Source organism: Cyprinodon variegatus, unplaced genomic scaffold (genome assembly GCF_000732505.1).
Source record: "Cyprinodon variegatus isolate N-32 unplaced genomic scaffold, C_variegatus-1.0 Scaffold103, whole genome shotgun sequence".
Lineage (NCBI taxonomy): Eukaryota > Metazoa > Chordata > Actinopteri > Cyprinodontiformes > Cyprinodontidae > Cyprinodon > Cyprinodon variegatus.
In genome coordinates, this window is record NW_015150556.1 from 1,196,775 (window position 1) to 1,221,019 (window position 24,245).

Here is a 24,245-nt window from a genome sequence, read left to right on the forward strand (position 1 = left end):
ACCTAGATCGCAGAGTAGGCAGACAGGGGATTGTGAGAGATAGTCAGAGGAAGCGGAAAAGTAAAAGAACCAGTTGAAAGAAGAGGGATTTCGGGGGGTTTTTTCAACCACAAAACGATTGTGCTGATTATTTGTGAACATTGTTATCATTAAAAAGAGATCGGTCTGCTGATATTGTTTGTCTAAGAAAGACTGGTTTAATCCTTGAACACGCCCACCCCACCCCCCTGCCACACCCCAATGTAAATTTGGCACAATCCATCAATGAATTATGTCCCCCTTGTAGGGTCTATCAATTACCTTAAAAAGCATATAAACCACTAAAATAACCACATTAAAACCCTTTTGCTGTTAATAATGTCAAACTGAAATTTGCTCAAAGAAAGCACACAGCTCTCAGAGTGTTACAGTTCCCAGAGGAGAGCCAGCGGCGTGCTACATGAGGCGAAAGGTTGTGCGTGCCGTGCGGAGGGCGTGTGGCAGCATACGGTACCTACAGATCAGCCTGTGTTTAGGGGAGTGGCCCCCACTAAGGCTCGAGCCAGGCCAGACTGAGTCCAAGCCTATCATTACTCATCGGCTGGGTGCCGCGCTCCTTTTTGGAGTGGTTACAGTGGGAGGGCATGGGGGGTGGGGGGGTGCAGGGGAGGCGGGGAGGGTGGGGGTGGGCAACTGGTGAACTGGTGAGGGTCTGGCAGCTCTACTGTACTCCACTCCCAGCGCCATCACAACCCGACCTCATCAAAGTGAGCGCTCGTAATTTGTCACAGAAAGCAGCCAATTAACATATGTTAGGGGAGGGAGGGAGGACAAGAAGAAGGGAGGAGAAGAAGGAGAGGGTGAGTGAAAAAAGATAGCGTGTGATTAAAGAGTCTGCACAGCTGCACAACATCAAGATGGCAAAGAGGTTTTAAAAGAGACCTCAGACCCAGTAATCTGATAAAGCCTGCTGCCCCCCCCCCCACCCCCCCAGGAAAGAGAGAGTTGGGGAAGGAGAAAGGGGAAGATTGAAATAGAGACAAACAAATATTAAATTACTGCTGTGAATCTACAAGCTCTGGCAGAATGCCTTTACTCTGAAGATGTGGCTACAGTAAGGGCTGCTGAATCAACCCCCCATGCCAAAGCTACTACTGTTTGACCACACTCTATTTTTAGTTCAACACTTACCATTTCTACAGGAATACACCGGCAACCTCTACTTTCTTCTTGCTCTAAACTATAGCTTCATCTCCCAATGTAAACGTGTGGTTGCAACTCTGCATTTTAACTCCCTTTCTCATGAAACAAAGTTTTTTTTCCCTTTTTCTTTCTTTTTTTTGCATTTATTTTTTCTGTCGTAAAGTCACATACAAGTTCCTTACATTGTGACTTGTTTGTTTGCTTTCAAATCTTGTTCCCCATGGTTGGTTTTTAACATGCACATGTGTGTGTGTGTGTGTGCGAACCAGTGCGAGCGCGCAATCTTTTACGTGTCTGGTTCTGTTGTTGTTGTTGTAGGAACATCTTGTGAAGTGAGTCGTGTGATATTTTGCCTTGTTGTTGGATACGGTGGCAGGCTGAATGCTTTAGCATCGTGCACCGATGCCGTTCTGTGTTCTGTCGTCTCTAAGCCACCCCTGCCTTGTCTCTCTCCCTCTCTGCCTCTACAGCGACTGATCACATGGACTGACAGGCAAGTTTCGGGTTTTTCGTATGCCCCGCCATCCTTTGCAACGTTACGGATCCAGCTTCTTGGGTGAAGACATTGACTGGCAGGAGGGGTGAGGGGGTGAGGGGGTGGGGGATTTTTCAACTTTGCAAAAAGACAAAAAAAATGTATTAATTTTTGTTATTAATACAAATCAAATCCGCCCTTTTTAACAGATGAGCACTGTATTTGAATCATAACCTTCTTCCTGCTCCTTCTTTCTCTGGCACATTTATCCATTCCATCAAGCATCCATCATCTTTTATTTATTTTTCCTATTTGGGATAGGAAGGCTTAAAGTGGGAGAGCAGGGGAGTAAACTAGTGTGGGGTGGAATATCAGTGCATGGAGGGGGCAGTGGCAAGTTGCTGCAACGTTCAAATTTTCTTCTCTCATCTGCTTTGCAATCTAGTGCTTTATAGAAGGACCTGGGTGCCTGAATCCAACCCCCGCCCCTACTCTCCACTCAAATCCCTCTGCTGCGAGCACAGCTGCACCGTTCACATAACCTCGCCTGCCCCCTCCTACCCAACACCCCCCCAATGATAGCAGAGCACGTCCCATACACTAAGCAACAGTTTTTCTTGTTTTTTTTTTTGTTTTTTTTTCCCAGTCCACGTACGCAAGAGCAACAGACAGAAACAGAGGCTGGTGGGCACACAAACATTCCCCCCTTCCCTCCTTTCGGTTGTTTCCCCTGTCATTTTCTTCTCATATCATTCAATTCCTTTCCCTTCTCCTCACCCTAAGAAAAATTCCCCGGCCTTTTGACCCCCAGAAGGCCTGAGAACATCCATGAGCACTCACAAACAAGGATACTTATACACTCACACACATACACACACCCTTAACTGAGTTCTTTAAATACAAACTGCCCATTTTTCTCCTTAGCAAGTGACCTGTATTACAGCTGAGAGTGGGAACTTTTAAGGGAGGGTGTATAAGCTAGGACTATTCTGTATAAAACAAAGTCTAAACTGTTATATGTATAATCTATGTCCACAGCCACAGTATTATGCTTCAACCACCACCTTGGATCACAAGAATAACATATTCAGTGTAATGTGCAGCTTTAAATGTGATTACTTTTATCAGTTTGCGCCATAAACATACCAAGCTACTTTTACTGTGAAATCAATAAAAGAAAAGACAATCTATGCTTCATTTATCTTTATTTAGTTTGAGTTCAAAACAATTTATTTAGACATTTTGGAACAGTATAGGTACCTATCTGTAGATATACCAATTCCCACCAAGGATGTTTCATGTACATTTTCGGTTTACATGAATGCGTGCACCGTACATGTGTACAGTATATGTGAAAATGTGAAAAGGAGAGTAGGGCGGTGAGTAGCTCTGAGCTTCTTTTGCACCTACTGTGTATTATTCCAAATAAACAGCTCATTACACGTGTACTTAACCGAGGGGGAACCGGAGAGCTGTGCAAGCTAATCCCTATTATCGTTCCCAGCGTTTCTCTTCCGAATAGGCTATAAGGAAGAGGAACCCCCCAAAAGGTAGGCTGCTCAGTTCAAGAGGAAGCAAGGAGGAGAATGAAGAAAGAAAAGCTCCTAACTTAACTTCATACTATTACCTCCGTTCCCTACCTCTCTTCCCTCTCCTTGTGCTACTCGAATTTTTCCTCTTCCTTGTTTTTGACCAACCCTTAGAACTGGGTCATCGACAGTTTGTAGAGCAGCATTTTGAAGAACATGAAAAAAGGCCAAAAAAAAAACAAAAAAAAAACAGGTTCTTACTTTGAGAACAATCTAAGATTTCTTTAACGAGTAGCCTGGTTATCAAATTAAGCTGTCAAAAGCACATTAACAAGGGAGGGCACAATTCCCTGCACAGAGAAAATGGGGAGAAAAGCACTCCTCATTTGCTGTGCAAAGAGACAGTCCACCAAGGGCAGCATAGTGTTTTGCAAAGCCTCGCTCTGTCTTTCTGGCCCACTCGTAACATGATTATCGAGCCCCTATTATGAGGGCCAAGATGCAGAGTGTCAGTCATTTAGCTGGAGAATAATATCTTGGGCTAGGATGCAGAGGGGATGACACTCATTTCTTTTTCTTTTTAAAAGAACTGCAGATGAAAGAGCATCTGAGGGTGATAATGTGGCTTCAACAGTTAGGAGGTATGGTCGAGGAGTTCTGCCCTTTGAAGAATAACAAGATTAACCAAGAGGACTGCCATTTGCCCACATAATAAAGACAGAATTATCAGTTTGGTTAAGGATAATTCCTTTAAAAAAAGTGTAGGGTAGTAAAGGTATAATTAGGCTGTAATTTTCCACTGTAGTTCAGCTCCAAATGGCATAAAAAAAACTGTATTTAGGGCACATGTTATAATTCTGATGTTTACCTCAAATCATATTTAGCTAATTCTAGAAATTTAAAACAAGTCCATCTGCAAATGTTAAATTATTTTAGGGCACTGAACTATTTTAGGCGATATTACCTGTCTGCAGTTTCATAAGACACTGTTAAGTTGTTGACTGTGTTCTAAGCTGAAAAGACATTTAAAGCTCTATCACTCCAGTTTGGGCATACCTCATATAAACTGAAAAATCAGTCCCTAATGAATGTGTAGATGACATATATCTGATTATTTAAAACATGCCATTAATTAAGATCTTTTCAGTTTGTTTGCAGTTATCAGTTGTAAAAAACCTGTTAAAAGGGGTCCCATCTTGCTAACTGTTTGCCCCTTACCCCTTCATTCTATAAGATGACAATAGGACTTCTTTTTTCTAGAGGTAAGGAAAATAATACCTAGAAATTTAAAGATCCTTACTTTCGAAACACATTCTTCCGTTACTAGTAATTATTTGGCTAAAGGGAAAGGAGGGTAAGCAATGCGGCCCCACAACCACAAAACTAAAAAAAAATATGTTTTAAGGTCTATGATGTTTTGTTTATGGTATTTATGTGTTTTTCTTTGTCTTCTTTACCCTTATTATGTTCACAGTGTTTGTGTAGATGAATTTTAACACTCTTGTTTGTTAGTATGTAATGTGAGATCTAAGGCTTAGATCATGGCCCTTTAATGTTTTTTCACATATCCAGTCGGCATTCCATCCTGTTTGCCAGGCCCTAGGAGGAGATGGATTATTGAAGAGGGCCACTCGGCCACTCGGTGGATATGACGTGGAGGAACTGAGTCTCGGCTGGGGGGGAGGCCGGAGCCATGACAGGTATTGCCCCCCCGCCCCCGGACTTCCTTGGCTATTTATAAAACCGTAAGTCCAGTGTCCGGCCAAAAATAAAGACAGAGGCCATTTTTATCCGTAACTATGACAGTGGGAGACAAATTATGACTCTCAACAGTTTCTGAATACAAACACACAGGAAACTGAAACATAACCAAGCATCAATAGAGCTAAAAGTTAAAATGTTCTCACAAGACGATGAAGCCATCTATGTATAAAGGCCAAGCTGCAGAGATCCCTGTTTAGGAAGTTTAGCGAGGGACCAGTATTCCCCTCAGGATCATCTGACCTGTCGCTGCAAATGGCACTCTTGCTCAAACTCACCACTTTCCTTTTTTTCTCACCCTGTCCTCACCCTTCTCTAGCTAATCCTTTGCTCCATTGTCAGTACTCTGCGTGTATCTCTCTTTCCCAAATCAACAAGGTTATTTGTTTTTCCACCAGCTCCAAGCATAGTGCCAGGTGAAAGCATCTGCTGGCACGATAAAGAAAGTGGCTGGTGTGAGACCACAATCCCCACCCCTACCCACCCACTCTCCTCTGGCCCGGCAAACCTTGAAGCAAGCACTCGGACTGGAGTTTCAAACAAAGTGCCCCCCTCATTCATTATACATGCAACTGCACTGAAAATCTTCTCCAACGCCATCTCTTCTCTCTCTTTCATTTTCTCTCTCTCCATCTTTTTTCACTCTCTTCTCGCCTCGTCCCTCTTCGTTTTCTATCTTTTTTTTCTCAGACAGAGCATCCATAAAGTATGAATAAAATTAATGACATCACGAGCTGCACTTTGGAAGAGCCACTGTAAGGAAAAGCCATACATCAAGGGGCAGAGGGAGTCAGGCAAAAGTAAAAAAAAAAAAGGAAAGTTTTTAGAAAAAGAAGAAGAAAAAGAAACAGGAGTGGGCGGTAGGCGTCGCTTCGCTCTTTCCCACCCTCAGGGTACTTTCATATTGCTGTATGCTATTGTGCTTATTAAGTTTGAATTCTAATATGCTTTTGTTGAAGTTTAAATACCATTCATCTTTTAATCATTTTTTATTTCATCTTGCTCACTTTTTTTTTCCTTTGATTCTTTGCCTCTCTCTGTTTGGTAAGCTTAGTGATGTATGTGGTCTCAACTGCCCTACGCAGCACATCATTACATAGGCTGGCCTTTGGCTTGAGAATGTCACAGATGACAGTGGAAAGGAACAGTTTTGTGGACTTTGGCCGTATCCTGTCTGCTTAAACTGCATACTCTGAGCTCTGAGTATGAGTTGTTGCATATTGTTTTTTTTTTTTTTTTTCCCTGAAATAGTGTGAACAGATTTATAACAGCGAAGATCCCTTGGAGCACAATGGTAAATTTCCTGATATGATTGCCAAGATGTCTAAAAAAGATATATATTTTTAAATCTTTCTTGGAGCACAAAGAACCTACGTCCAAACCTGCGCTCATGGCCCGTGGAAAATTCTGTGCCGTATTGTTTTATGACAAAAGAAAGATTCACAGCAAAGAATGACTTAGTAAATTCCCTGTGAATTCAGCGTGATCACAAGAGCTTCTAAAAATACTCTGTATTCCAACTCAAAGCTTGCATGCAGCACATGGAGCAGTGGCAGCAGAAGTAGAACCGCGAATTGTGGCAGCCGCCCGAGCGGGGCTTCAGATGGATGTGAGCCTGTGTGAGGCCAGGACACAGAGCTACCTCTGTGAGTCTCACCGGACTCTTCCAGAATGACTCGGCTATGTTGCAGTTGTGACAAAGACAAATTACAGTCGTTGGAAGACGTTCTACTTTTTTTTTTTTTCCAACCTCCTTACTTGCTCTCTCTCTCTATGTATCTGCAGGTCTTTTAATTTTGTTGCTACTGGATCTTTTCCAAATGTGTCCCACACCAAAAGGGGTAAAAATATCTTAGGTGTACAATTTTGGCCCTTTAATATTTACAGATCCGATACAGTTCTTTAAAATAGAGCAAACTCCCTTTATCTTCTCACACATTAATTACATTACTGAAAATCATTTTGCTTCTTAAACATCTGGATTAGTCAAAGAAACCACCCCCCACTAATATTAACTCTTTAATGCTGCTTACTAAATTTCCAGTGCGTACAGCTCTGGCCTTCCGCAATCTGCTGCTGTGCACAGGATGTCAGCTGGCTACTTTTTCCTCTCTTTTAAGAGAGATTAATTTGTTTGTCTCACATTGTTTTCTGACAAAAAAAAAAAAAAAGACAAAATGCAACAGATCACTGCTTTAAACCCAAGAGGTAAGTATTGTTGTTTTTCCTAACTTAAAAAAAGACAAAACGTATTAGTTATTTTTTTATATTTTATACAAAGTAATGTTAATTTATTTTAACACATTGTTTTATATATATATGTGTGTGTGTGTATATAGGGAAATATGCTTTACGACTTTAATACGTTGATTTGAACAGGGTAGTGTCTTCACTACTTGTTGAAATTATTATTACATTTATAAAAACAAAATTTAGGTTTCTCCTAAATGCCTTATAATCCTTAAAAAATAAATAAATACAAGAATTGGCTTGTCAGAGCTCAAAGAAAACTATTACAAACTGATATCAGGTTGAAATAGTCTTATCAGTTTCTTTGTTAAAATTTGTTCCTAACAAAAAAAACTTGAATTCCAGAGCTTAGGAACCATATGAACTACTTTATAAACACTTCCATTCTTATTTATTTTTTACTTTATCAATTGAATATTGATAGAGGCTTTCATTTCGATGTGTTTAGACAAAGAAACCCTACCGCTACTCCACTCTAAATATTTCTCCTTAACTTATCATTCACTCCCCCAGACTTTTTGCCTCCCAAGATTCTCACTGTCCAAATATTTCAGAGAGCTGGCCTCAAGTATGGTGAGGTGTCTCGAGCTTCTCGTTAGGTGGGCTGCAGCTGACGATATGATTGTGTGGTCAGCACTGCCGAGCACAGACCACCCAGCAGGCAGCTGCTGTAATAATGACCAACGGTGCAGGCAGGAAACAGGAAACAGGATGAAGAAGGCAGGACATCCTGTTCATCAGGGTGCTAAGGATGACATCATGAAATCATCACTCTTTCAAGAGGTGCACCTGAACGGAGGCTGAGACTTTTGTCGCTCAGTTCCTAACTATCCTCAAACGTCTCTGTTTGTCTCTTTTCATCAGCATCAGTCTTCTCAGTCTGCCTTATCAGGGCCTTGCATTGACACCGTTTTCCAGACTGCTCCATCATCCCAGACATCAAATCATTTTCTGTTCAGCATAAGAAGAAAGGAGAGAAGGAAAAAACAACAACAACAGGATTTTGATTTGAATATACACCAACAACCTCACAAAACTAAGACAGAAAAAGCACAAACATTGTGATACACAAACGTACTGAGACAAGGTGCAGAGTCGAACACGGGCTGGCGCAGACACACATATAAACATAGAGACAGACAAACACACAAAACGCAGAACAGCAACCACAAAGCACAGCACAGCTAGAAGTCTACTTTATGCAGAAATATTCTAAAGTGTGTTTTACAATACAATTAAACATCAAAGGCTGATATATTCCTCTGTGATCTTTAACACCCCAGCGAACACCCCCCCATATCCCCACCCCATCCATCCGCTTACAACATACAGAGAAAGTTGGAGAACGTCACTGCTAATTACTAGATAGAGACAGAAGAATGCTTTGCATTATTATGCAAAAACCAGGACATATTCAAATGTATGCATTCAACACATCCAAGGACTGACTTGTTTATATTACTGACACTTTTTGTAAGTTATTTTTTTTTGTGTGAAGTGATTTCAAACTCCTAGGAAGATATGACGACTGTAAGGCAAAGATCCGTTTAAAGAAAGAATTGCAACAAGCACCCCAGTTGGGACAACGGAAGAAAAGTAGTTTGAAAATGACAAAAAAAAAAATACTTAATACTTAATAATACAAACTTAAGTGGTGCCCTAAACTTTTCTGTTCTTTTCTGTGCAAAAAAAAGTTAATAAATCAAATAGAAGAAGATAAATTTCTTAAGAAATTAAAGAGGAGGAAAAAAAACAAGACGCAAATATTTGAGGTATAAGACATTAACATTCTTCTGCTCACAAATAGATATGCAGAAGAAATAAACCTTCGTGAAAAATAAACCTCATGAAAAATAAACTTTGAATAAATTACAGTGTTTCACATACAAAATAACATTAATCTATCTATCTATCTATCTATCTATCTATCTATCTATCTATCTATCTATCTATCTATCTATCTATCTATCTATCTATCTATGGAGAAAGATAAAGAGATAAAGTACACAAAGACGATTTTCAGTTGTTTGAAGATATTTTTCTCATGATCCAAAGTAAATAGAATTCTCCACAATTGACTCTTATATTACCTTTTCATTTGAGCCAAAGGGCATGAAGTCCAATTACAGCTCCTCAATATCTGCCTCTAGATCTTGCCAGCCGGCAATCTGCAAATGAATGTTTAACTGTGCAAACTGTGCAAACTCCTTCCAAAATATTTGAAACCATTACTGGAAAAAAAAAAAAAACTTAAAAGCATAGCAAAAAGGGGCTATTAAACTATTTGCTTTAACATAAATACATTTGATGTTTTCATTAAGAATGTTTTCACAAATCTGGTTTTCCATGATGAGGGAATCTGAACTGAGCCTTTTGTGTCATATTGAATATCTCTGCTCAGAGCAGCATAAACAGTAGTACTTCTGCTAAAGATGGCAAACATTTCACAGCTTTCAGAAGTTTAATTTCTCTTGATATTTTACATTTAGGGCTAACAAATTGGATAAATTGACTTAAGATCTGTTGATTTATTGCAGACTTTGCCTAAGTTCTATTAAGACACATGGCAAAACCTCACAAAACCCTCGAGCATGGAATACAGTGTCCTTTCCCCTCACTTAACTAAGCTCTGCTGAGCCCCTGGTGTACAGCAAAGTGCCCTGACAATCGGCTCAATGCCCTGGCCAATCAGAGGGACACGTGACCTTCTAATCCTCCTCTGTGAGAAGGGTAAGAGTGTGTTGTCATTGTTGGTTTTGTGAATCGGTGTCCAAAATCCCAAATGATTTGTCAAGAGGTGGTAGGACTTAGGCAAAACAGGAGAAGCAACTGCAGCGGGGGCCAGATAGTGTGGGTGTCAGTGCATGCTCAGATGCAAAAAAGGGTGAGTGCGCCTGTTTGTGTCTATGTGTGTTTAAGGGAAGGACAGAGAGGGAACCTGGTTTCGCCTTTGCACTTGTGTGTGTGTTGTTCGCTGCAGACATGTGTCTGTGTGTTAAGGGTCTCTAAGATTACAGAGCTTGGATGCCAGGAGTCCTCTGTGTGTAATCGCAGGTCCACATGCGAGTGCTCACCTTCCTTTGAGCGGATTAACCTAACGCTAAATCCCAAGAGAGCAACAGGCCAGAGAGGCCACACAGAACAGCTTCATTGACAGCGGTCAAGGAAGGCCACGTGTCAGATCTTTCTTAAGATCTAATAAATCTCTAATAAAAATTGGGAACAATTACAAACTTCGCTGATGCAACATAAAAAGCATTTATCCTTTAAAAATTGTGCCTTGGAATTCAGAATACTTTATATAGAGAGTATCTAATCTATTTTTTAATAAACAGCAAGACGCAACCATGCACTGACTGAAGGTATGTAGTTCGCATTAGAGAGGCAAACAAACGGCACCGACATCCCGGGAAATTCAGCAACTTCAAATATTAAATTCTTAAAAGTCATTTTATTTTACATTTTAAAGTTTGTCAGATTGAGTAAAAATTGCTAACTCACTAAAAAAAAAAAAATTTTTTTTTTTTCAAAAAGTGTAGCTTGAGGCTTTTATCTCTATGACTAAATCATTTTTTTTTGTTAAAAATAATATGAAATTCCACCAGTAATTAATCACAAAGTTCAAACATAAGAAAATATACTAAATATACAAAAGTTTTTCAACAATCCACGATTTACCATTAACGCATCTCCTTTGTGTATCATGAAGCAAGCCATCAAGCCTTCAAAAATGAAGCAAGCCATCAAGGGAGATTTGATTCAACTCCGAGGCTTCAACCTGTGAAAGTTGCTGCAAGTTAATTATATTTTCCTTATTAATCCTCTCAGTGCAACAGGTTCAGTTGTGCCAAAGGAGACTCAAATGTGCTCACCTTGTAAATATATTTCACACTCCTTATAGTGCCAACAGTAAGTTAGTCTCAAACACAAAGTCACAGAGAAGAAATTGTCAGCTCAGCCTGAACACCACTAACACCCTACAAAAGGACTGATTTACAAAACTGTTCTCTTTAAATAATAAAATAAATAAATTAACACCAGAATTAGTATACCAAATTGTGTTCTGTTGAATTTCGAGAGTCATATTTCCTAAATAAAAATGTTTAAGGAACATTTATGTTGGATGTAAAACTTTTAATGCATGATAAGGGATTGTGGTGACCTCAGTTGGCATGCTTACTATCTAAAAATGTAAATCGAAGGTAAAAGTACTGCAATAATGAAATTTTGGTTATTTAAAGATTATATATATATATATATATATATATATATATATATATATATATATATATATATATATATATATATATATATATATACATAAATAGATCTACAGACAAAGACTAGCAGCAGTTGCATGTAATATTTATATTTTTATATTTACTTGGGCACTTTTTTTAGTTTCTGTTGCTTTGTCCATGTGGTCACCAGAAAGCTGCACAAGGTCACCCAAACATTAACACCAGCAAATACCAGAGCCTCAGTTTGACTCCTTTTAGCGGACAATAAGGGGCTATTTGATGTCACCTTGTAATGATAGTAGAGTTGACACCGGCGGAGGTCACAACAAATCGATACGCGCAGTTAGAGCACTTTGTTGAGGACCAGCGCGCCTCTAAACTGAGCCGCTAAGTTTCCCTTAGAATAATAATAATAAAAAAACTAGATTTAAATCACGCTGCGTTTTTTGTCCGAGTTGATGCCAAGTGTAAAGGCGGCGTGTACTTACTTTTGTTTGCAATGAAATCTTCTCCGGGCTGATGAGAGAGAAACAACAAGCGCGTCCGCCGGTTGTTTGGCCCGGCTGTTTGACAGGAAGAGTGAAGCCGCTGCCTGATGAGGGGGACGGAGCTCTCAGAGACGCACTTAAAATCCAGGAGCGCAACTTAGCAGAAGACGGAGCCGGGTAAGAAAAAAAAGTAACATACAGTACGTGGTAGGAGTCTGTATAATATCAGACCAAACTACTCTCTCTCTCCCCTCTCTCTCTCTCTCCCCCTCCCTCTGTGAACGGACAGAGCCTCTCTGGAGGCGTTGAGGACGCTTCTTCTATTCCCTCCTAGAGCTGCCGGTGAGCGGAGCGGGACTCTGGGCTGGAGCTGGAGGCTGGTGCTGCTGAAACACAGGATATCTATTGGTGTAGAGAGCGCCGTTTCTGTCGCTACCCGACAAACCTCGTCCGAAACCTTTACTCTTTCCCCTTACGAGGAGCAATAATCACTTTTTTCCCCCCCTCTCTCCTTTTTTTGACTCCTGAAAGGGGGCGGTCTCACATTTCCCAACTCTACTTTAATGAACGAGGCATGGTCTCTTAATACTTTATTATCACGGCAGTCCCGATAGGGTGGACACACAATTAACTGCTCTGTGAGGACCACTAGAGGAAGATGATGGGCTGGTGTCTAGTTAAACTAATGGACCAATTGAGAGCAGCCTACTTTAAAATAGCCGCTAAAGTTGTTGAGCCAATTGTGGGAAAATAAGTGTTGTTTTTATTTCCCCCCCACATCACACATTAAACATAATCTGTCTAACAGCGAGGAAAGAGAAAAAGCTGTTTTTATGCATGAATTGTGGAGGATAGTTGTTGCTGAATTGTTTAAAAGTTAGGAAAACATATCAGTTTGTAAATTTGATAATTAGTTTATGCAGTAATTTTAATATTTCAAATCTGCAGACAACACTTAGTTAAGACAAAAAAAAACTTTTCATGTTTTATTTCATTCACTGTGCACTATAAAATTAGTTTTGAACGGTTTGAATCTTATGAAAATGTACTTAAACCTTTACCAAGCTTGTTTGTTTGTATTATGTTTGCGTTTATTATGTTTCCTTCACATCCTCAACTTTTTTATCTGGTAGAAGTGTTGATATAGTCAAATGTTCTGTTGTCCACTACAGGATATATATGTACATTTATTATTAATCTACAATGACTGATTAAATCAACTTAATAAAGGCTAACAATGCCGTTTTTTGTGTACTGGAATTGTAACTTAAATTTCTGTGTGGCTTTAACTAGTTCATTGACACTAATTATGCCAAAGCTAGCAGCCAATGAACATTTGCATTTACATTCCTCCCTGTCAGAACAGATTTTAAACTTTATAAAGTTTAATGACTGTTTCTAATGCAACGCACAGGCTGTTAATGTTAATTAACAGCAAATTTCAAAAGTTCTTTTTTATGCGAGAAAAGGATCATGTCCTATATACAAAGTATAAAACATAAGATCTGCCATTCCATCTTGAGTACAATCATTTTCTTTGGTTGGTAAGTGTCTCCAACCGCTGCCTGTATTCTCAGACCCTCTCCCCATCTCTCCTAGGTGTAGCTATCTCATGTAGATAAGCATTGACACCAGACAGCAAGCATTGGGGAAAATACCAGCTCTCTCAGCGAAATGATCTACAAACATCCACTGCATTAGGGTCAATTAGAAGAGTAAGTTTGCCACTTGCGATAGGACAGAGAGCTGTGACTTTTAACTTGTTAAATTCCTAATGTTATTGTATAGTTTTATTATTCTCATATGTGTAGCATAAAGGCTGCCCTTAGCAACTGCCTTCTTTGGGTTCACAAGGATAAAATGAGAGAAGACAATAAAAAAATTACCTCCTTTTCCTGGCTGAGACTCATTTTTGTTTGGTTTTCATAAGTTACAAGGCAAAACAAAAATATATGTCTTCTGGTTCAGTTTTTCTGTTTAGAGTTGACTAGTCTCTGTATTTTATAGATGTTGAACTGGAGCTGACCCAATGCATTCCAGATTGAGTTTAGCCTTGAAGAGTAGGTCAAATAATATTCTGCACAATGCCCACATAGTCAAAATCAGAATAACCATTGCTCCAATTTTATGGTTGCTGGATCAGTGTCTACTGTCTCTTTAGAAATATATATTTGTTTTACTCTAATACACAGTCGTGCCTCACTTGTGTTTGAAGCTGTACTTTGTTGTATCAATATAGAGCCTGAAATCGAAACCAAACCATGAAATTCTCACTTATGAGCTTAATGCATACAATATGAGCCCCTACTCTTTGCCTTTCTGTAAGGTATGAAGTTCAATCTCGTTGCCTAGTTAAAGACTGTAAGAAATGGGGGGAACATGGGTTGATAAATAAATCAAGCTTGCTAATCTGTTTGACAGGCGGACATTACAGCATGTAACCGAAGCCACTGGTGTCTGATGACTCTGCATGCCACCTTCACATCACCTGACCCTTAAATCTTTAATAGCATTTCCTCTGGTCTCCGGTCCTCTATGATAATCGATAACGTAGTCTGTTAGACACCCTGGGTTCATGATGTGAACCTAGCAGATATCAATACTACTACATATGAGCATGTCAAACAATGAATAAACAGTTTTTTACAGCCTCTGCAGACACTCTTTGTACGTCAGCTTCTGCATAGACTCAGTAAAGGACATGTTGACGTGTATGGGTGTTTTCCGGTGCTATACCACATTCAGCGTTCCTTCGTCTTCTGTCTTACTTCGCCTCGCTGTCTGCCAGCAGCTCATTGGAGAGGTTCCTTCTGCATCGCAATGCTTTAGGTTGTCATTTAACGGCACCTGGAAAGAGAAACAAAGTAGAGAAACATGATGATAGGAAGTATGAAACTGCCTTTGTATTGGTGTACATATACTTATATAGAGTGAGTAAAAATCTTTTTCTATTTTGCAATATCTAAGTGTATTTGGGTTTGTGTGTGTAGAAAGACATAATATGGGTGTCTGTGTGTGGAAGTGTTTGCTTAATGACTACATGCAGACATGTGAATAAATTGGAGGCTGTGAATTGAATACATTTGAATGGTTAAAAATCATTAAACAATGTAAGCTTTAGCTCCTGCATATTCATATAAGTGTGCCTGACTTTAAATCTATAATAAAGACATAGCCCTTTCTTGTTCAGTGCTCTCACACTTAATGCAAAGCAGGAAAGACTTACTGCATATTTTGCAGATGTTCTGCATTAAGCTACATGGATAAGGGAAATTAAGAAGTTGTGAGACAGTAACTGACTGAAAAACATGTTAAAGATTATTGATATAAGTTTTTCAAGGGAGATGCTCTCGTTGTAAACGATGAATATCTAACTTTAACTTGATACAGCATAAATTCAAATTAGCTGGAAGTTTAAGGCCTCCCCAAGATGAGTCACAATCAGATCCTGCCTTTAATGTCTTAAAGCCACTCCAATCTCAACATAATCATTATGGTTTATGGAAATAGTTATTTGCTGAAAAATGTACCAATTTTCACATTAACATTGAATGGTTATTTACAGAGAGGTTAATAATTATCTACATTGGAGATTAAGGATACGATCATTCCATCATTATTGATTTTTTTTTTTTATAAACATGTATTAATAAAGGACATTCAGAGCATTTCTGAGTGGAGTAAAAGTCTAAAGCGGTACCGCAGTGCACAATTAAGTCTAAGTGAACGGTTTTTATACATTTTAATAGTACCTTACCTTTTATTCAGGTACATAGTGTAATGGGGAAACTTTACATGTTAATTTGCCAGTAAGTGTTTCACAGAGGCATGTCAATGGTAGGGCACAGCATCCTTGCTCTTTTTCACATGTCAATAATTATTGGCATGCATGTAAATAACCACCCAATGCAAGCATGAAAACAACTTGCAGGTTCCTGAAATGCCCCTTGCATAAACCTCAATAACATTTTTGAGATGATGGTTTTTAAATGTTTGCTCAGGTTCTGGCCCCTCCCAGACTAGCTGTTAGCTTATTTGAGTCTACTATAGGTAAGACTTAAAAATTCTTGAACTTTCTCTTTCAAACTATATTTATTAGAACATAAAGAATGAAATGCTTAGTTTTTTTCCACTTGAAACTTTTTTGTCCCAATTCATCCTTCTCTCCTACTCCTGTAAGACTGAGTTAACATACAGAGGAGGGTGTTTGAGTGTGTGCTCAAGTGTAAGCTTTACAGTCACATCAAGAGCCCAGTGGGGAAAATAAAATTTGTTTTACAGTTTGCCAACACAATTATGCAATTACAATATGTCATAGTGTGCACGCACTTGTTGGGCCGACGGCTAAATGTAGTTTACTGTGGGGTTTGGCATGTAGAGAGAACAGGGGAAACTGCAACTGGATGTTAAGTCAAACACATAAGTGTGGTTTGCCGATATTGATCTTGCCTGGATTGTTTCTTAATCCTCTCCTGGCAGTCACTTTATAGCATGTGTCACACAGACAGGCTCTGACACACTCGCACACTCACTCAAATGCAGAATGGTTCATCTTAAAATGTGTGTTTTTTTGGTAATAGACAGAGAGAAAAGGAGAGAGGGAAAGGAATGCCTCTCTTCAAGCAAAATATAAACACAAACACATTTCCAGGGCAAACAGGAACAGCCTGGGCTCAGTGCAATCTGTTGTCGATCACGCTCACGTGAAAATACAATCTGCCTGTCACAGTCGATGATGTTGTCAAGCACTCTGCCTCACCGCTCCTGAGAATTAGCCGACTATTACAGAGACACCGGGAGATGAACGGAGTATTTGTTGTATCTTGGATATGTCTGAGGATGCTCCCATCTTTACTTGGTATTTACGGGTTTCAGTCGCTGCTTCATGTGCTTGTTTCCCTAATGAATTTAAGAGACGTTTGGTGTTTTGACAGTAGATTGATGCTACATGACATGACGACCAAAGCCTTCATGGAGCGGACAAAAAGACCTGCAGGCCATTTCAACTCACAGGCTCAGCTGGGGAGCTATAGATTTCCCTTTTGCACATGGGTTTGTATATTGTTTTGTGTTTTCTGTCTTGTTGATAAGAGTGCTGCGTGTCTGAGGGGCATGAGGAGTGTCAGTATTTTTGGAGACATGTATCACAATGTTAAGCTTATTATTCCGTCTAAAAGTTGGTGCAGAGAAATGCAATTTCTATTCTTAAAATTTTATTTTTGTTTTTTTTTTAAATGTATGATTAGTTGTTCAATTTTTTTTATTTAATAGAATAATTTTCTAGTGTTTTATATATGTGAAATACCTTTAATATAGTTAAGTTGATTTACTTTGCTTTAATGCATACACTTTCATTCATTGTGTTGAATTTCAAATATACATTTGGGTCCAACCCAAACATCTGAAGAAACATCCCTTTTTCAAAGTCATGTCACATTGCAGAAGAGAGAGTTCAATTTCTCTGCTTTCTTGGATATTGTTGACCTCCTAAAACCTTGTGAGTTTATGCTTCTTGTTAATCAGAAAACAAAGCTCAGAGAGAGCAATATCACCAGTAATAACACTGCTTGTAGTTTTACTATTGTACATATAAAAAAGAAAAGTCAAGGTGTTAAAATCTATTCTTATACCTTTAAATCATAAATGCGTATATTTGTGGTATAATGATTTTATTTGCATAAACTAAAGAAAATATTGTTCATTAGATGTGACTTTTTTTTTTTAATTCAAATTATCTATGAAGGTCATGTTTGTTAGTGATTCCTCTTTTCAAATTAAGCAAATATTCAGAATGACATTTTTTTCTACCATGAGATAATTTGCCAACCAAACCTGTTTTGATAAAAGTAGCAAATCACATGGCCAACAAATATAAATAATTGTTCCAGGAAAGATAATACTACCAGAATTTTATGCATTTTCATAGATAGCTTATTTACAGTAAATATCCCTCTTGTTGTTTAGATCCTGGAACAAAGACTGTGTTAAACCTAAACAAATGGCAACTCATTCAGTTTTGAAGTGCCTGCTGTATGGAATATTTTCTTCCTGTAATAGTTCTACATTTAGCTGCATGACAGATATGGTTTCTTGTATGATTCTTTATTAATAAGGATGTAGCTCCCATACAGTACACTCCATGCTTTTCCATGTTTTAGATATAACCACAAAGAGGAATTTGTCTTCCTTATAAGGAGAAGTAAATTAGGCCTCATTCAGCCTGCCCACCACCAGTACACAACATTTGGAGGAAGGGACAAGTCTGCATCATGTCAGGTTTCATATAATTTAAGAAAAATCTTGTCAACTGTCTGGCTTCTCATTGAAAGGATTTAAAATCAAATGAAAAGTATGTCAGAAACGTCAGCTGTCTCAAATCTGTTGCTATTTTAAACTTGCCAATACTTACATAGCAAATAACAAGAACAGCTACACTAATTAAGATCAATGTATATAATTTTTTAATCACCTAGATAGTATAAAAATGATATCATAATTGGATGTATGTCATCAAAACCATAAAATGTCAAGACAAACGAAATACTTCCAAGTGATGGCAGATCATGTGTGGAGTTCAAGTAAAAATCTGAGTGTAATAACAACAAAGTCAGGAGGACTCCAAAACTGCAATGGCCACAGGGCAGACCCTCTCTGTGACACGTGGAATTTGCATGTGGTGTATTTAACAAACAGTGTTCTGTCTGTACACCTTTTCTGCATTATGGATGAATCACAAGCTCAGCAACAAGCTCTGCTTTTTGTTGCACTCTGGGCTCTGGTTACAACATCAGCTCAGCTCTTCAGTCCTGTGACCATGCAAACAGGCTCAGATGAAGCTCTATCAGGTAAACTGTGGATCAGACCTGTTGCTGCACCACATTTTTACATCATATAAATCAAGTATGTATAGTCACAGATGAATAAATCATCTTTATGTCACTCAAATATTATGCAATTAACCTTTTGTTTTTTATGATTTAACTAAAATGTACACTTAACATCTGGATATTGAAAGGAAAACAAAATAAGGTTGGAATTCATATTTCATTAACCATTGGCAGAGTGATTTTGTTTCTAATCAAAGCACTGTAATTTTAGATATTGCGTTAATGTGTCTACTGTTTGACAGGTGCCAGCGGTGTGCCATCTGCTTCAAATTAAACACACATTCACCCTGCAGTTAAGTCTGTGGCCTGTAGAGGAGGTCTGCACTCTTCTCAACAAAAAAATAAAATACTTCAGTATTTACATAGAGGTATTCCCTTATGCAAATTTAAATCAATGTGTTAAATTATACACAAATAGCTTTTCTAAAAATGTCCTTTAGTGGGTCCATCTAATGTTTAAACAAGGTCATTTTAAACATGGATTAAATACTTGTTGCCATTATCCTACACACAGCATTCTAATTATTTTCATTTGAATTCATTTGTCTATTATCTTTCTAATACTTGACACTAGTGTTTCTCTAACCCCTATTTCTGCTCCCAAGTCTTCTAGATGAGTAGCTGGTCTGCCATTCTTTCATTCTGTATGTATCAAGGGCTAAATACTCTTTCTGTCTCCTACAGATTGCTTTGAGAGGATAAAAAAAACCTCACATTCTGTTAATGATTTTTTCTCCGCTTTGAATGGTTGGGAAATAATTCTGTAGTTGCTACAGAGCAGGCACAGTTATTTCATTGTTCTAGCTGCCCTTTTTCTAATTGTACTTAGAAAGGGGAGATGCCAGAAGTACTTTTTTGGGTGGTTTAAGGCGTCTTAATATTTATTACAATAGTGTAAAACCTACATATTACAAAGTGTGGTGAACGTTGAAAGAGAACAGAGACTTTATTTGTGTATGTAGAAGAAGATTTACTCCCCTGAAGTTTGCTTTAGTCAGGTTTTCACATATACCAGTCACTGGCTATGTTCAATGGACCTGAATCTTTTTCCTGTGGTGCTCTGGGATTTCTCCCAAGCACTTTCTAACCCACTGACAAATGTCCATCAGACATTGGGTTTCATTGTATTTTTTAAATGTTAAAGAAATTTGGGGTTCTGCATTTCAGTTGTTGACCCTGAGTGGTATTGATTTGCTAATCCACCTACTGCATTTTATCACTGTTGAAATGGGAAGACCAAATATAACACCTAGGTGAATGCCAAGATGCATTTCCCCTAACCTGAATGTTTGCATTTTAAATTCACATGGTAAAATACATTTGCTAAAATAAGTTTTCTTCAGTTGAGCTTACTCAGTGCAAATTGACAACACATCATCCCAAGGTGCTATACAAGAAAAAGAAAACTCAGTCAAATAAGACAGATTTCTTGACAACTACAAGCATGGTTTTGGTATTATATGAAATTAGGCAGCTCAGTTTATTATTCGAATGGGTTAAAAAGTTTTCCACTCAAGGAGAACCAGCAGATTGCATCGAGTCATTAACTTGCAGAATTTACGTCTACTGGATGAGAAGGTAGCTACAATCGCTTGCATTGTGTCGTTGACTTTGCACAAATCCCTCCTACTGAATATGGCTATAGCAAAAGTGGAGAGGAAAACTCCCCTTTAACCGGGGGGAAACTTCCAGCAGAATTAGGCTCAGTGTGAACGGCCTTCTGCTACGACCGACCAGGGATTTGGGAAGACAGCATACACAAACAGAACACAGAGACAATGATTTATGAGTCCTTTTTGTAAAGAAAAAGTAAGAAGCTAATAGCAGCACCGTCCCCTTTAGTGGTTTCAGTAAGGAGAAACACTGCTAAGCTCCCGGCCAGTTTTCAAGTCAAATGGGTGAAAGAGAGCACAGTCAGTGGCAGAAAATGCTCAGCAAACAGCTTTAAGGAGAGAGACAGAGTTAACCACTGAGAGACACAGCCATGTTAATCATCTGTACAATGAAAATGTAAAGTTTTTTTGGTTGCATTAAGTTTCAGTTTAACAGGTAAGAGCAGAATCTGCCCAATATTACATTCGGCCCTGATCAAATCATAAGCTGTTTGTGTGTTTTGAGAATTTAACATTACCATTGTTTGTTCAATAGCAAGTCAACAGTGTTAATAATTGTATCACCAAATGTGCGACCCACTTATTTTTCATAATACATTAGTTATTACATAAAAAGCACTTAATAAATTGCAGTAACAAGGTTATATTTCGGAACAGCTCATCTTTCATCTCATCGTTATCTGGAGAGCATTTTAATCGCCATTGATGAAAGCAGACAAAAATACAAAACCAGCAAAAATAAATCACTTGTATCTGTTTAACCTAGAAGCCTTTTCTTTTCCATGACCATTAGTTTATTTGTCAGCACTTCAGAACCCTCTCTCTTGGTGTTAAATTTAGGTTTTTTAAAGTTGTCAAAGAACATGAATTACTTTGTAAGCAAGTAGGGTAAAAATACGTTTTGTGTTCGGTTGATAAAAAAAATTTCAAGATATTTCAAAGTTTTACTCTTTCAAAGTTTTTGGTTTTATGATACTTTGGAATGTAAAATAAAATGTATTTCTAAAATCAAATGTCTTTATCTTTCACTCTTTTATCAACAATGTGTTGAAAACAAAATTAAACGTTAAACCAACTTAGAGAAGCAAAGAGATTCATAAAAATGGACAACAAACCTTAGGTCTTCAGTGTAAGCAACAAAGTCCCATGTGTTATGAATGTGATTGTTATTGTAAAACTTAATAAAACACCAGTAATATTTTGGACGTCCTAGATTGTTTGGCCTGAACTCCAAAAATGCAATTTAAAAAAAGACAGATTTCTTTTAACACAAAAACAAAGAAAAATCCTGATTAATGGTCTACCCTTTCTTCTTGTTATTCTTTATTCCAGAAATTTCCATTTTCAACTCTTTGAAACACCTATACTCACTATGACTTAGCAAATTTTCCTCCCACAGCTGTTGACCTCTGCCAGTTCCATGCACAATTAAAGATCACTTGGCATGAATATACCGTTTCTCCCACACTCCTAACAAGCAGTCGATAATATCTCGCTGTGAAAGAAAGGAAGTGCAAAGGAATAAATGTGTCTAAATGAGGAATCCCCAGCTCATACGTGCAATTGTGAGGCTGTAGCGGCCACGGGCTTCAGTTTGTGCTACATGGTAGAGCTTGGCAGACGTGCGGCAGCGTCTAAAGCTCTTTGTGCCTTCAGGATCACCCTCAACTCATTCTTATTCATACATGATCAGAGGGGAAGCAGGCAATTGAGATTAGCTGCAGATCAAAAGAGCCGCCTAGCCGCAGCATTTGTTTTGTAGATTTAGGCGGCCCCAGCACACAAGCGCTATATGGCGGCAGTAGAGAATCATACTGTTTTCTAGCCTAAGAACTACTTAGACTGGCTAGAAGGAAAAAGAGTATCATACAAGGGGCTGTACCACTGCTGGAAATCTCCCAGAGTTAAACGCTTTTGCTTACCATGTTGCTATCAAAACTGCTCCCATATATGCATTGGGTTCAGGTTGAGTTGTATTTTATTTGAAACTGAATGAAAGAATTAAATTCAGGAGGACTTATTCTAGTGACACAGTTATTATAACTCAAGGGCATTTGGATAAGTTTAACTCATAAAATGAGCAACTGAAAATGCAAATTATAAACAGCTCTTTTCAATACCTGCCTCTTCAAATTATTCTGTAATCAGGAAAACAAATTTGATGTAATCAGTTATAATTGAGTTACATTTGGTGGCCATACCTAATCTAAATACAAATTGATTCTCACATTGAAACACTCACACTTTACCAATAAAAATAAATTGACCACCCCCGACAGTTTTTATCTTGCCACATAAAAATAAAAACAACTTTTAAACCAGAAGCAGACTTTGAGGGCCAAATTTCAGAATGACGTGACTTTCAAAGGCAGAAAGGCAAACTGTCTGAGAGAATTTACCACCCTACAGAGAAAGAAAACAACACGTTTCCTCAGCTCTGCTGACCATCAAAGTCAGGGAATTCAGAGGCAGAAAAGCTAATATGTGGAGGCTAAGCTGTTCCTGTAAACTGGGTCAAAGTTTCTAAGGTCCTACATTTTTGGGAGTTAGTGGTTCCCCCAAAAGGAAAGCAAATTCAACAATAACATGCTGTGACTCCTACTTGTAGAGTTTCAGATTGCTTAGTTCTTTGGTGGTTCTGTTAGAGTTGACGAAATTGGTGAATTTTGGTAAAAAATAAATTAAATAAACTTTCTAGAGAATAAATACCTTTTAAAAATAACATAACTCTAAGTCAATGTTTGCTACCATGGAAAAAGGGAACATTTCAGCAAATGGCTGTTTTTCACCATCGTTGAATCTATCTGGATATTTTTTTCTATATTCATGTTGCTTGTTAAAATCTACTTTTTTTCTGAGTAAAAAGTCAAATGTTTAAACTGCTGAGCTATAAGTTATTAATGTTATAGTTTAATTTGTTCAGCATGTAATGGAACTAGTATACCACAGGGCAGTTTTTTTTTTCATAATTAGAATAACATTCAGACAAGATGGGGTTAAAAGGGAAGGAAGAGGTGTCCTGTGAAAACTCACCTGTGCCTTTTCTCTGCTTCCCCAGGAAGTCAAACCCTCCAGATCCAGCTGAGGCTGAGTTTAATTAAATGTTTAAAAACTTTAGAAAAACTTGAAAAAGTCAAAACAACAAAAAAAGATGTTTTAAAATTTAATTTAAAAAAGAGACACAAATCGATGTAAAATCAATGTCCTGCATGAATTAAAGCCAGACCAGCTGGCTTTGAAGAGAAACCCCTATTTGGGTTGTGTTTTTGCCCTCGAACTCTGCCTGGACTGAAATCTAGTCTGTTTCTTTCCGACCACACTGTGTCACTTTCCCAGTACAGTGCACCTGCCCCTATCAGTCTCACATAAATTTAGCTTCCAAAGGATCAGTGTCTCTTGTCGGCACTGGCATATGTGCCCTCCCAAGAATTCTGCAACCTTCACACTGGTAAAAAAAGACTACCTTCATCCCTTCACATATGAAACACCCATGAAACACTTGTAAACAAAGTTCCTAAATTTTGAAATAAATAGGCCATACATATTTTATTACTTAAACTAAATCTCCCTCTTCCGTGTCAAAGCATTTTACAGAAGAGTTATTTGTTATAATAGATAAAAGAACTAGTTAGTTACGATCTGGGTAAACGTTAGTTTAGACATTTTGCTTGTGGTAAATATGATGAACTAAGACATTGCAGTTTCAGAGCAGGATGAAAATAAATGCTTCTGGATGTGACAAATCCTACCTCTTTCATAACTGGAGTCAGTGTACTCTACTTGAATCATAAATAAATTAGCCACTGGAAGAAATTACCG

At 38.2% G+C, this 24,245-nt stretch overlaps 1 protein-coding gene across 10 annotated transcripts in view; it reads right to left on the reverse strand.

Moving 5' to 3' along the window:
• The window catches only part of mef2c (myocyte enhancer factor 2C), an 84,889-nt gene extending 61,194 nt beyond the window's left edge, over nt 1-23,695 (reverse strand). For 3 of the 10 annotated variants that reach the window (XM_015374439.1, XM_015374438.1, XM_015374435.1), the window contains exons 1-2: nt 23,460-23,695; nt 14,663-14,773 (exon numbers count right to left, since the gene is read on the reverse strand). The gene's annotated coding sequence lies outside the window, so the exon portion shown is untranslated. Of the gene's footprint in view, nt 1-11,926; nt 12,532-14,662; nt 14,774-23,459 lie in introns of those variants that run through there. The other 7 variants (XM_015374434.1, XM_015374431.1, XM_015374437.1 and 4 more) reach the window with 5 other exon arrangements.
• Nucleotides 23,696-24,245: the final 550 nt, after the last annotated feature.